The sequence below is a fragment of the Alligator sinensis genome, unplaced genomic scaffold (genome assembly GCF_000455745.1).
Source record: "Alligator sinensis unplaced genomic scaffold, ASM45574v1 scaffold1012_1, whole genome shotgun sequence".
Taxonomy (NCBI): Eukaryota; Metazoa; Chordata; order Crocodylia; family Alligatoridae; genus Alligator; species Alligator sinensis.
The window spans coordinates 863289-876902 of record NW_005842104.1 but is presented as its reverse complement, the minus strand read 5'-3'; the positions used below and the strand labels follow the sequence as shown (position 1 = coordinate 876902).

The following is a 13614-nucleotide window of genomic DNA, read 5'->3' as shown; positions in this document are numbered from 1 at the left end:
CATTTTGTTGCTAAGTGAAGTATCCATATTTTGAGGTGGTAGTGACTATTTACCACCTGAGATCCAGGCATTCTGGCCCTGATTAGATTCTTTCCATCTCAAGTGGGTTTGTCCTTTGAGTGCTGCAATATTCAAAGACACCAAAAATGTGGAATAATATGGGCTGACTTAAAATGTAAATTCTAACAACCAGGCACTTACACACATGAGGTCCCAATGTGCATACATGTCCAAGGTAATCACATATGAAAAACAGATGCACTTTGTGTCACATTCTGAGCCTTCTGCTTTTAATCAGCAATGCCCGTGGGCAGGTCTAGGATTTTGAAAAGGGGGTTGTAGGTGATGACACATCATCACATAACATGAATGACAGCAGTGGCAGAAGTTGTGGCGGGGGTGCGGTGGTAACGAGTGGGGAGATCCTGCAAGCAGCCACGGTGGTGTCAGCGGGGGGGGAAGCGCCAATCAACGGTCAGTGACCACCTGCAGATGCTGCCGGCCGTGGTGGCAACCAATGGCAATCAGGGAGTGCCCACAGACACCACCAGCGGTGTTGATGGCAGGGGGAAAGGGGGGTGCGAGCAGCGACCACCTGTAGGTGCCTCTGGCAGTGTTGTCGGTGCTTTTTACAGGGGGTGCACTGCCAATCTCAGGAGGTGCACATGCACCCATGTGCACTCCTTATGTGTTGCCAATGTTGCATAATTCAACACATTTTTCTCTACTTAAGAAAAAAAATAGAAGCTTTACTAATATGCCAGGGGATATATATATTATTCAGTTTATGATTCAAGCAAAACAAATATAACTGAGTCTGTGGGGAGCAGACTGCCAGCTGCAGGGTGGAGCAGGCACCTGGTGCCACAGGAGTATAGCTGTTACCTCCCAGTCTGGCCCTGGACAGAATTGCTCCCTCCAGCCTCATGAGTCCCACAGATACTCCATCATGGCCCCAAAATGCCCCGCACTGCTTTTTGTGCATTGCCCCTGTCCTCTCAAATGCTCCCTGCTTCCACTCTGTCCCTGTTATCCTATGTAGCCTCATGCTCAGCCCCACCACATCATGCCCCAACCCCATAGGACCCAACTATCTCCCTCATGCCCCACTGAGTCCTACTTGTGAATCCACTGCACCCTGTACAGACTCATTCCCATCATGCCCATCTCCTGACCCCTCACCATTCTCCTTAAACCCCACTGAACCCACCCCTACCCCTCTGAGCACCCAAACCTCAGTGCAGTCCCTTATACTGCCTTGGTCCCCCCAACGTCCACAATCCCTCTTGCTCCTGATCTCACCACATCCCATTTCACTCCCACAGAACCCACCAAACACCCATCAGCCCTTCACATCTCCCTGCCCCCATAATATCCCAGCCCCTCCTCACCTTATGTTCCTCTACCTCAGGGTTGGGCAATTATTTGGGCCATTTAGGACATTTTGGTGCACTGTTGTAGTCTGGGTCAGCACTCTCCCCTTCCCCCCCACTACCCTGCACCAGCCCATGGACCATATTTTGCCCACCCATGCTCTAGCCTGTCATGACCCAAAAGGCATGATTGTGTGTGTGTGCTTCGGCATCAGAATTATCCATGTTAAGTTGCAGAGCATTGCACGGGAGTTTCCTGTAGCAAGAGGAAACTCAGGTGCAGGGACCAGTTTCCCGCCTTTTCTGCAGCTTCTTTTGCAGAGTGCATTGCTCGAGTTGCAAGAGGAATGCACGGTGCAAAAGAGTTCCCGCCACCGGTATGCAAATTTGTTCCCCGTGATTGGCTAGTGCTAAATTATTCACACGTGGCGGCTAGCGATTGGCCTGTTAGCCGTATAAGAGGCTTGAACAGTTTCCGCCCAAGCCGAAGAGGACTCCACATCCATCTCGTGGGGACTCTGGGTACACGGCAGGGTAATAGAAACCCTGTGTGAGATCCAGAGGAGCGTGGCGGCCTGATCCACCGCCCACCTCTTCCTGTCTTCGAGCGCGACTAATATAAGACGTATTTACGATTTCTACATTGGTGGCCTATTCACCCAGAGCATCCGGAGCTCTGCACCGTGGAGCCTAGCAACCTCCACGAGACCGTCTGTGTTGTGTCTGTCTGTAACTGCAACTTAATCAAGCTTTCCAGCCTATACCATTGCCATCTCGGTGTAAGTAAACAATCTTTTAAACTACCGATACGCGTCCGTGCCTAATTCCAGAGCGAAGGCCTTCCCTCTCCGCCCCCGCATGCCCGGGCTGCTGGCCACAGCCCGCGTGCAGCGCAAAAAAGGGCTCGGGGCGCTCCCGGCCCGCACATAGCCCATAGGACCCCTCTCTCCAAAAGCCTTTTGGTGCCCATGGCCCAGACCCTCATAGCCCCCAGGAGCTCCTTCCTCTCCAAAACCTCTCTCAAACAGTTCCTCCCACCCCTCTCTGTCTCTGACCATTGCCTCCCCCATTTCTTCTCCACCTCCTCACAGGATGCCCATAGCTGGCCTCTATTGCCCTCCACCCTCAACATAAATAAACATTTAGGGTGGTGGAAAGGGCTGTCTTCAGTAGCACCTGTACACAGGGAGACAAACCCCCCTCATCCACCTATGGCAGTAGGCTCATATCATAGGAGACAGAATTAGGGCTTTGCTTCTAGTAGGGAAAAGGAGTGGAGAGAGAGTGTCTGGTCTTGTTCTGGAACAAGTATCTCGCTTATTAAAGGATGTGCAGGAAGCTTAACAAGGTACATCTTGCAGCAGTGGTGTTTCATGTGTGGGGAGAGGCAGGTCTTTGATTTCCTCGGTGGGCCACACCTCCCTTATCAAGCAATGGGTCATGAGCTGGAGATGCACAAATGAGCTCCACTGGAAGGTTACTAAAGAAATCATCTCTTCCCCACCCCTGACAATGGTTTGATTGGGATGTGGTGACCATCACAGACTGCCCCAAGCCTGTACCTATGTCCGTCAGTCTATGGCTGAAGAAAGAGGAAGGGTAGCTTAGCTGGGATTACAATAGGCTGGTACCTGGAAGAATAAGGTTGAGTTCCCAGCTTGTTCCTCAAGTGTATACTGGAAACCGTCAGTTCCCCATGTGTAATTTGGAGATCCCAGCACTGCCCAGCAGCCCAAAGGTGTTAGTACAGTCACCCACCCTGGCAATATTCAAAAAGTGTCTTGATGCCCACCTTGCTGGGGTCATCTGATCCCAGCAGTCTTTCCTGCCCAAGTGCAGGGGGGCTGGACTCAATGATCTGTAAGGTCCCTTCCAGCCCCTAACATCTATGAAACTATGTCTGGCTTTAGACCACTCTAGTTGAGCTACTGATTCAGCCTCCCACAGCCACTGTCATCTGTTCCTATGAATAACTGTGGAAGGGGTCACTGCAGTAATTTACCTCTTCGCCTCACCTTTTCAACTCCTTCCTGCCTCTGACTGCTGTGTCAACAGACAGTTCAGCCTGTTTTTCACCTTGCCCTTCCCTCCCTGTTTCTGATTTGTTGTGGATTGGAATCTCATAGGAACAAAGCCACCCAATACAGGTTCCTAGGCAGCAGTGCACCTTTATTAGACGTGATGGGTAGGAAGGGGAGGAGGGAACAGAGAAACATTACCAGGAGTAAATAGCAAACAGGATAACTATAGAAGAAAGTCTAGCATGATTAGGGGAAGATCAAAGGTTGTTAACCCCACCCCTGTGCTATGGAGTGAAGAAATTACGGTTGTTATGGAGTGAAGAAAATAGCAGAAAGCAGGTAGATAATAATGAACCATAAAGTCAATTGACTCCCTCGCTCCACCTGAATAGAAATGTAGCTGTCCTTGCCAGACAGTTTGTTTTAAACTTTCAGGTTATGGGTACACCAACACTTAGGACTTTTTCCAAAGGGTAAGGTTTCAATAGGGCAGTAGCTGGTACATTCTGTAACAGGGAAGCTGTTATCAGCTCCTGTTAGGAAAAAAAAAGTGAAATACTTACCTGGGATGAGGGCATGGAGCATGGCACGAAAGATGACATCATCAAGTGGCATCCACCAAAGGAGTTTCCAGATCCAGCAGAGGGGGGAGATGATTGGTCCTAAACACCCGCTGGAATCGGAAAGACCTACAAAAAGAGAAACAATGTGAAGGTTAGTTTCCCCTGGAAGGGGATGGAGGAGCAACTCCCAACAGTTGCTATCATTTACATGGAGGCGTATAGCTGAACAGAGTCTACAATGGGAGACAATGAGTTGAACTGTTGATTATGAGATCTCTGTGAGAGTGATGGTGAGTCCTGGTGAACAAGACAGCTGGGGAAAGTGGAAAGAACAGTGGGAGGATAATGAGGAAGCTCTTCTGTAACAAAGGAGTGGGGGAAATTCCTTCCTAAACCCACTGTTGGATAGAACTACGGGAGGGAAACATTCGCTGATGCAAGTGATTGTATAACAGTGAAAGAGACAGTGTATCTGATAATGTTAGATGAGAAGATTGGCAGTAGAACAAACCTGCTGGAGGTATAAGCTGGGTGAGGCATTTTCCATCGTCCATGAGTAGGAATTTCAAGATCAATACTGATTGGGCATGGACGGGCATAAGGGGAGGTGGAGCCCTGCAATAACAATAACAACAACAACAACTATCAAATTGGAACTGTTATTGTATGCTAGTCAGTGGTCGCCCCTTTGTGGTATATATTAATTTATTTTTTCCTGTCAAGGCATGGCCGGAGAGTCCCCAAAGAGGAGACAACAACACACATATATACAGAGCAAACTGGGATACCTTTATGTGACCTGCAACTGTCCTGTGACACATTCCATTTGTTATGGAACAATGAGCTGAGAACGATTCAAACTTAGAAAACCTGCTCCAGCTTCAACACTGGATGAAGGTGTGTTAAAACTAGAACAGGTTTTCCTGAATTTGGATTGCCTTCAGTTCATTCTCCTATAACAAATAGTACCAATTTCTGCCCTTTGGAAATGGTCACTTTTTGAGAGGGTGCCATGCATTCACTAGAGCAGGAATAACTAGCACTTCTACACATTGTAATTAGACAGCAGTCTTTGGCAGACATTAAGCATTTCCCCTACATAGGTAGCCATCTTTCCCAAAAAGGTGAACATAGTGATATTCAAATCTGGATGAAATCTGCCAGTGCTGCCTTTGGACATCTCTGAAATCATGTTTTTCATTATCACAATTATCAGCATCCAAACCAAACTTCTTGTCTGCCAGGCTGTTGTCATCCCTACCCTGTCGTATAGGTGTCAAACTTAGATGACATATTGGACACTCTTGAAAGCTCTGGAATGTTACCATCATCAATGTCTTTGGAAAATGTTCCATATCAGGGGTGCTCAACCACTGGACCACAGGCAAGATCCAACCCATTGTCATTCAGCTCACCATGTGATGGCCCTGCACACTAGAGGGCAGCACAAGGCCTGATCCCAGTATACCAGATTGGGCAGAGGTGTTGTGGGACAGCAGGGCTCAAATCCTAGCATATGGGATTGGGTGAAGGTGGCACAATGTCCTGGGCCCCTAATCCCAGCATGCAGGGCTGGGCAGAGGTAGTGAACTGCTCCCAACATGGAAGACTGGGCAGAGGTGGCACAGGGTCCTGGGACTTCAATCCCGGCAAATGGGGCCTGGTGGAGGCAGTGCAGGGACCCAGGACCCCAGTTCTGGCTTTGGAAACTGGGTGGAGGCAGTGCAGGGTTCTGTGGTTCCAATCCTGGCATATGGAGTTGGGCAGGGGGAGTGTGGTGTCCCAGAGCCCTGATCCCAACATGCAGGACCAGGCAGAGGTGGTGTGTGGTCCCAGGGCCCCAATCCAGGCAGCACAGTTTGGATCTGGGCACATAGGCATGGTCCTGGGGTATGGAGTCTGATTTGGCCTGTGGATTGGCCCTGCTGCACTCATTTGGCCCAGGGGCCAAAAGGTTGAGTACCACTGCTCCGTATTAATTGGAAGGACAAAAGAACCAATGCCAGCATTCTAGCTTAAGCAAACACTCCCAGCCTCGAAGCCATGTTGATACAGTACCAGCTCCATTGGACAAGACATGTCAGAAGGAGGCCTGACAACTAGCTTCCAAAACTGGTCCCAGCTCACCAATGGTCACCGCTCTAGAGAGAGGCAAGAGAAGAAATTCCAGGACAAGTTGAAAGCTAATCTGAAGAAATGCAATATTAACATGAATACCTGGGAGGCTCAAGCACTGAACAGTCCCTTATGGCACTCTGATGTATGACAAGGCATGAATCATGTCCTGCAAATTTGCTTCACGGTAGAGGCAGATAGACCAGACAGACAAAGTGAAAGAGCGGTGACCCAACATCCCTGGGTTGTACTCTTTCCTTCCAGAACTATTTGCCATGTCTGCAGTCAAACACGTGGATTGTGGATCAGCCTCCTCAGTCACCTATAGACTCACCAATGAGTTCCCTATTTACTGGAAGACTGTCATCCTCTTATCAGGGGACTACCCATGATAAATGGAACAGGGATCAAAAGTGGGGAAATGTAATTGCAGTCTGCTACCCCTCATGCCCTGCCTTGGATTCACCCCCTGTAAAATGCCTATTTTATAGTTTAAGATGGAACTTGTAAAACTGAAACAGAGCTGAAAGAAGGTAGCATCACTGCCACCCTTCTATTTCCATGCAAAACTATTGTAGTTTTATTTCTTTCATTTAAGGCAAAAGGATAAAAGCAGGATGCAGAAAAGCACTCTGTCAGGACATAGCTGAAACTCAATGTTCTGGTCCCATCTCTGCCATAGACTACATGTATGATTTTGTGTAAACCACTTTGTTTCTGTGACAAGCACTAATGCAACCAGCTATAAAATCAGTTCCTACCCATCAGGCTGTGGTCCCAGGCAGCAGGTTACTAAAGTCATGGTAACAGTTGCCTGAAAACTGAAGACAAAAGACTTGAAGTAACTGCTTTGGGGAAACTGCACTCAAACAAAGACATGGCTGTTTCATTACATGAATCAAGGCATCCACATAAAGCTAAGAGGCCTGTGCCATAGTTACAAAAACAGCACTGTGCACACACACCCTAGGGATTTCAGGGCATGGCCTTGTCTCGTACATGCTGGATAGTTGCTGTGCACAGTGTGATATGTACCAGGGGCAAGTCTCCATGTTCCACATCCAGAGATCAACTGCTAAAATGCCCATGGTTCCCTCTGATAACTTCTCTCAGGATAGAGACAGCACCGTTTTCAAACTATAGGAACAGCAACAGAGTTGAGTTTATGTCTTGATCTCACTAGAGAACACACAATAGAGGACAATGTGGGGTCAGGCCAATGCTCAGGATCTCAATATCGCGCTGTTAGACAGAGGCAGACTGGAGGGGAGCTGGGGTTACTTAAGGTCAAGTGGCCCCAGCGTTACTCGAGGTCACTGGTGCAAGTGAAAAAGCCTGGTGGCAAGGAGGAGACAGCCAGGAAAGGGAGAGAGGCAGAAAGCTGGGAGATTGGGGCTGGAAACTGAGGCAGAAAGCTGAGAGATCATGGGGCAGATAAGTGGTGGCAAGGAGGAAACAGTAGGAAAACAGACAAAAACCCAACTTGGGGTTTCAAAATAACAGGCTTATTAAACAGACAACACACTACACAGCCCCATGAAGTTATTGGTTCCTACACACGCACACACACAAGCACTCACAATGGTAGCAGGAGAAAGAGACTCAGTGGACGGGTTGGAGTCCAGGTAGGGAAGAAAAACAGAGTCCAAGTCCTTGGTTGAAGAGAGGGTGGGGGTGATTGCTACCTATCCAGGCTGGAAAGGGGTCTTTGTCCAGCAAGTGTTGGCCAGAGGGGGTTGCTGGCAGGGCCTCTGGGTGGATAGGTGGTGTGACATGGTGCTGGTCCAGATGGAGAGGTTGTTGCACTGGGTCTGTCTTCCCATAGGGGCAGACCTCCTATGACCCTAGTGGCAGGGGCATGCCCAGGCAAGAGTCAGCCCCTGGTGTACTGAGTATGTGCACTCCTAGGTAAGAACATGCAGTTTCAGGTGTCTGTAATGGTAGGGTGACTGATTTCTGCAGCAGTCTTTGTCTTCCAAATCTTTAGTCAGGGAGGGTCAATGCAGGGTGATGATCATGTCATCGAGTTGATGGTTCGATCATTCAGAAGGAGCTTTTTTAGACCTACTGCCATTGTCTCGCAAGCACCCTCATTCATCCCCATTAATTCAGGAACCATTTTCTATAGGAGGGGTAGGTATGAGTCATAGGTTACAACATACTTACACAACAGGGCATGGGGACAAGATGGGAACAAGAAGGGAACCTGACACACAGAAGAATACTTGACATCACTCATGCCAACCCATATTGCAGGCCTAAATCTTACAATGTTAATATGAAACAATAAAAATCAATGCAGAAATGATAGGAATACAATATAAAACAGTAAAAATCAATACAAACATAACAGAGCACTATTTACAATATATAAAGAAGGGGCTTATTACAATAATAGTATACAAGAACTTAGCTTACCTAGTACTACCTGAAATCACTTATAAGGGCTAGAGAGGGCAGAGAGAAAGTCAGAAATGGTTGGGGAAGGGGGTTGGAATGTATTAAAAAAAACAAACAAACAACAATTTGGGACTTTGCTACAGTGTAAGCTTTCAATCTTCAGAAATTCAAGGTAGCATGTGCTTTTACCTTACTAGCATGTTAGGCTGCCTGTTCACAAACTTCTTGCTTGAACTCCTGGCCATAAGTGTAAGAACATGGAATGGCAATGCTTTTGGTAAGTGAGAAACAACTCTGCCCCTTCTCCCTACCCCACCCCCTTCTCCTAGTTATTAAGTGTAAGTAGAAGTAGTAAGTGAAAAATCCCACCATGTGCCAAGAAATGCAAAACCAAACAGAGCAAACCAGGCCAGGAGATTAATTTTGAAATTAACAACACATACAAAAGAATGAGAATGCAGTACAAACCAGGGTGGGTCTTTAACGTGAACAAAACTTTATGCAACAAGTGCAAAAATAATTACAATAGGGGCTGGCTGATGGCATAAACTCTTGTATCTTGACTCCTAGGCTGCATGCCTGCCACCTGCAGGACAGCCTAGAGCTGAGGTCCAGCATTGCCACTACCGGAGTGCATTCCCAGCTCTAGAGACCCAGGGGGTAGAGAGTCGGGGAATGGGTCAGGTTATTAAGCTGAGCTGCTGTCACATGCGTGGTGGCTTCTGGGACTACCTGGGCAGCATGGTTTGAAATTTTGCTCAGCATTCTGAGTGAGCAAACTGGGAACTGTGGTGAATCATGGATACGGGTCCTGCTGCTGGCTTCCTCTGATGTATGCTTTGAGTTTAACGATATCCTTCTCTAATGTATGCTTTGAGTTTAATGATATCCTGGTGCTCTGGCTTCCAATTTGAGAGAGGTTAGTACAGGAAGGGTGCAGGGGGGCATCAAGAAAGGCTGGTGATTGCTTTAATATGTCCCCACTCTCTGGATGAAGAAAAAGTAAATAAAATGCTTAGCCTTTCCAACTTAGGGGAAGTCTGCTGGGTGCACATTACTGGTTTTCATTAGAATGGGGCTTTCAACAGTTCTGGGTGAAAGACTGGATAGCCATTTTCTGGGGAACGGGCAAGAAGTGTTCATTGAACTTATTACATTTGGGACTATACTATAGCATTTTTTGTCTCACTGTGTCCCAAGCAAACTTACTCCAGACTCTGGGCTGTACATTCTTCTACAGGATTTTAGCTGTTGTGGCTTCTGAGTGACTTCTAAAGCATAACAGGGTGAAGTTACAGGTTATACTTAGACCATACTAAAGGCCCTTAAAATACAAGCATCTGCACATTAAAACTCATTACCTCATGCTTAGTGCTATTTGAGCATTCAAAATTAATCATCAACTAAAATAGGCTAACTCTGGGCTGTACTGCCTACCTCATGTTATGGTACCTTCAGTGTGCTCCATAGAGATAAAGAGCAATTTCCAGTCTTCTAAAATCCCAAGATATATCACTCACAGCCACCCCTACAAAACAGAGATAAAGCCCAGGTATCCTAGCTCCTAGTTTGCAAGAAATAGTAGTCACCCTTGACATAGTAGTCACCCTTGACTGCTCACAGCACATTCTGGGCATTTGTATAAATGGCAAAATGTGCATCAGCACTGAGAAAATGGCAGCAGCATGCTTTCGAACTAAAACACATCAAAGGTATTTTAGTTCAAAAGTATAGCACCATCATTTTTTCAGCGCTAATGTGTATTTCGCCATTTATACGAGCACATGCAATGCAGTGCCAGGGACGTTAGCTCGCATGTGGAGCAGACTGGGATTCACTCCAATGTGCTGGAGATCCGGCATGTTGGAGCAGACAAATGTATGTGTATAAATACCCTCTAACTTTAACACTGCTTAACATTGCACAGATTCAGTATGGTTTCAGTCAGGGGATTCAAACCTAATCTGGCTCCATGTGCTGTCTGGTCTGTATGCCAAGCTTGCACTGACCCCCTGTGTAGTATCCATAGCACCAGGTCCAGCTTGCATGCAGCATTCAGCACAAATCAGCCCCAGGGCTGTCTGTGCACATGGCACAGCATGGGGCATGCACTGCCTGTGGTGCACAGGCTGGATCCGGCACTGCAAGCAGCACAGGGGCTCAATCCAAGGTGCCACATGTGGCCCACGGCCTAGGCCCTCTGCACCACGTGCAACCCTGATCAGGCAGTACACATCCTGTACCAGCTCCGTGTGCTGCGTGCATAGCGAGGCCTGTGGCCAGCATGTGGCTGTAACATGTAACATGCTGGGCCACAGCTAGAACATGGAGTCTGTTCATTGACCCACGGGCCAGATCCAGCCCATGAGCCATATGTTTGACACTTCTGATCTAAGTGTAATATATAACTTCACTCATAGTTGCCAGGGCATTTCCTATAACATCCTCCTCCCCCAACATGAGTTCATTGTGTGAGAGAGAATTTGAATTTAGTATATCCAGAACCTAGTGGGGGCAGGAGGTTGCAAATAGAGAAACAAGTAAAAATTGTGGAGTGGTTTGAGGGAGGGGATGCAAACAACATATGCAAAGTTAAAGGCAGGAGAGGGGAAAGCAGACTAGGCTCATCTAGGAGAATAGAAATAGCAGCTCGGGAAGGTTGGGGAAGGAGACTGAGAGACATTGTTGGAAAAAACCACCATTTTGGGTTCACAGAAGGAGGCTAGACCATGAAGGACAGAAGAGCAGAAAACAGGAGGTGCATTCTCGCATCTGCCCAGGGTGGCAACATGCAGCACAGGCAACAAATAAATGCTGATTAGCCACACCTGGGCATGCTCCAATATGAATGTGAAAATGTGTGCATGCTTACCGTTATATCCCTCCTCATCCCTCCTGTAGCCAAGAGCACTGCTGAGGGTAGCTAGCTGGCTGGCAAAAACCAGTGGGAGTTGAGTTCCTAGATCAGGGTGAGTAGCTGAGCCACCAGCTCCTGGCTGGCCAAACAAGTCCCAGCTTTCCTGCATCTCATCATGCATGAACTCCTCAGGTTATCCCCTTTATCAGCAATGAAATACAGCTCAGTGCTTGGCCTTCTCCACCAAGATCCTCTCCAGCTCCTTCTTGGAAGGAAACATAGTTCACCTAGTGCCTGAGCAGCCGTTGATTTCTCTCACCTACTTATACACCCCTTTAAGTCCCTGGCCTTGGACCAGCATTGCAAGCTGTCACAGTGGTATTCCCTCACTCCTATCTGTGTGGTTATGGCTTGGTGTTCTGGTGACTTATTTCCTCCAGGCTTTTGCCCTCACCAATAGCAACAGCAGGTTGAGGACTTCTTCATGGGTCCAGGTGCTGGAGGCAGGACAGGGAATTCTTGATGGTATAAAGGTTAACGTGCATGTAGAAAGATGAAGCTGGGGTGATTCCCAGAGCATCTAAGAACAGTAAGAACCTGACTGCACACCAGAAGGTACGCTAGTAGGTGACATGTGGTCACCTAGAGAAGTGAATAAGGCACATGCAGGCAGAGTACTTGGATTAGAGAAGGAGGCAAAGAGTGTGGGAATGTAGCTGGCAGACTAGATAAAGTGCATGTCAAATATGTTGCTCCAAACTGATATTATCCTACAGTACCAGTAGTGATTTACCTCCATTTAAGCAGGGTGGGGGGAGGGGAAGACATATGTGATTAAAACTCTTTTTTTTCCCTCCTCTTGACTCGACTGGGCTTTCCACTGATGCACCTAATACCTATTCTTTGTACTGGTCCTCAGAGCTTTAAGAACAGAATTCCCCTGGCAACATACATACTCAAAGGACTTTGATCAGTGTGGAAATAGAAAGAAAGAAGAAAAGAAGTGAAGACTGGAGAAAAATGAACAAAATAAAGCTATGGTGAAGGTAAATATAAGGCTATAGAAACGGGGAAGGAGGAAGGATGCCAACTGGCCCATGCCTGGCACGAGGGCAGATGAGAAAGGAGAGTACTGTTCCAATTCAGTGCAAATGAGGCACCAATGATGCCTGGGAACTGTTAGTCCATAACTTTTGCAATGCAGTCAACAAAAGTTTTCACTCATTCCTTCCCCATTCCCTCATGCAAATCATTAAGTAACTGTAGTTTGGAGGCCAAGCTCAGTGGTAGCCCACATTTATCTTCTCTGCATTCCTCGGAGTAGATGTCTTGTTCTTAATTACTATTGCTGAATCATGTTTCATTCTGAAACAACATTTTCCCTTTGTCCTGTGGTTATTTAATTTTCCATCACAGCCTTTTGTGAGGTGATTCTAAAACCATTCAGATTCACAAATATGCCAAATCCTTTAGTTTATTTTTAAGTTATAATTTACCATATTTTCTTGCATACAGCACACACCTTTGCTCCTGAAAAATAATCAGGGAAGCCTATTTTTTGCCCGAGATAGAAGTACCTTTCACTGCTCCACAGTGTAGCAGCTTTGGTATTACTATTCAGGCAGTTTAGGGAGTCAATGGTCTGAGTTCATGACCAATCGTTCTTCACAGGAGTTAACAATCATCTCTCTTTTTAATGGCCAGTCTACTAATCTACCTTTCTTAGGGCAATCCTGCTTTCTGCTAGGGCTTCTGGTCTCTTGCTTGATCTCTTTTTAAGATGATAGATCTGTCAGGGTCCACAGATGGATTAGGCTTAGTGGTTAGAGCCAGGGTGTTACCAGTGACCCTAATCAAGGTGAAAGCTGAAGTCAAACTGGGATTCACACACTGAGTAAGAGGGGTTACCAAAAGTGGATGCCAGGAAGTGAGCCAAAGTTAAACTGGGGTTCTGAAGTTCAGGGACTAGATACCTGGGCAGGAAAGCAGAAGCAGGCACCAGGGAAATCATAGGAATGAGAACTACTCATAGACTGAAACCAAGCTGTTGCACAGCAAGGGCCAGGTGCTCCAAGAACTTCTTAAACAGGCCTAAGGGGTCTGTGAAAGATGACTGGGATCAATCAAAAGTATGTGAATACCCACACTTACAATTCAAAGGGGTCCATTATTTCATTAAAAATGTGTAGGGGTCTGCAAATGAAAAAAGGTTGAAAACCACTGCTCTACAGTATTGAGGGTGACAAGTTTCTTTTATTAAATGTGTATTACAGTTCGGATTCTTG

General features: G+C 46.9%; 1 protein-coding gene across 2 annotated transcripts in view; it reads right to left on the bottom strand.

Annotated features, from left to right (window-relative positions):
• Window positions 1–4468: 4468 nt before the first annotated feature.
• Window positions 4469–13614, bottom strand: part of LOC102375949 (glutathione S-transferase A4-like) — a 30634-nt gene continuing 21488 nt past the window's right edge. The window contains exon 8 of one of the 2 annotated variants that reach the window (XM_025205113.1): window positions 4469–4572. The gene's annotated coding sequence lies outside the window, so the exon portion shown is untranslated. Of the gene's footprint in view, window positions 4573–4614; window positions 6099–13614 lie in introns of those variants that run through there. The other variant, XM_025205115.1, reaches the window with a different exon arrangement.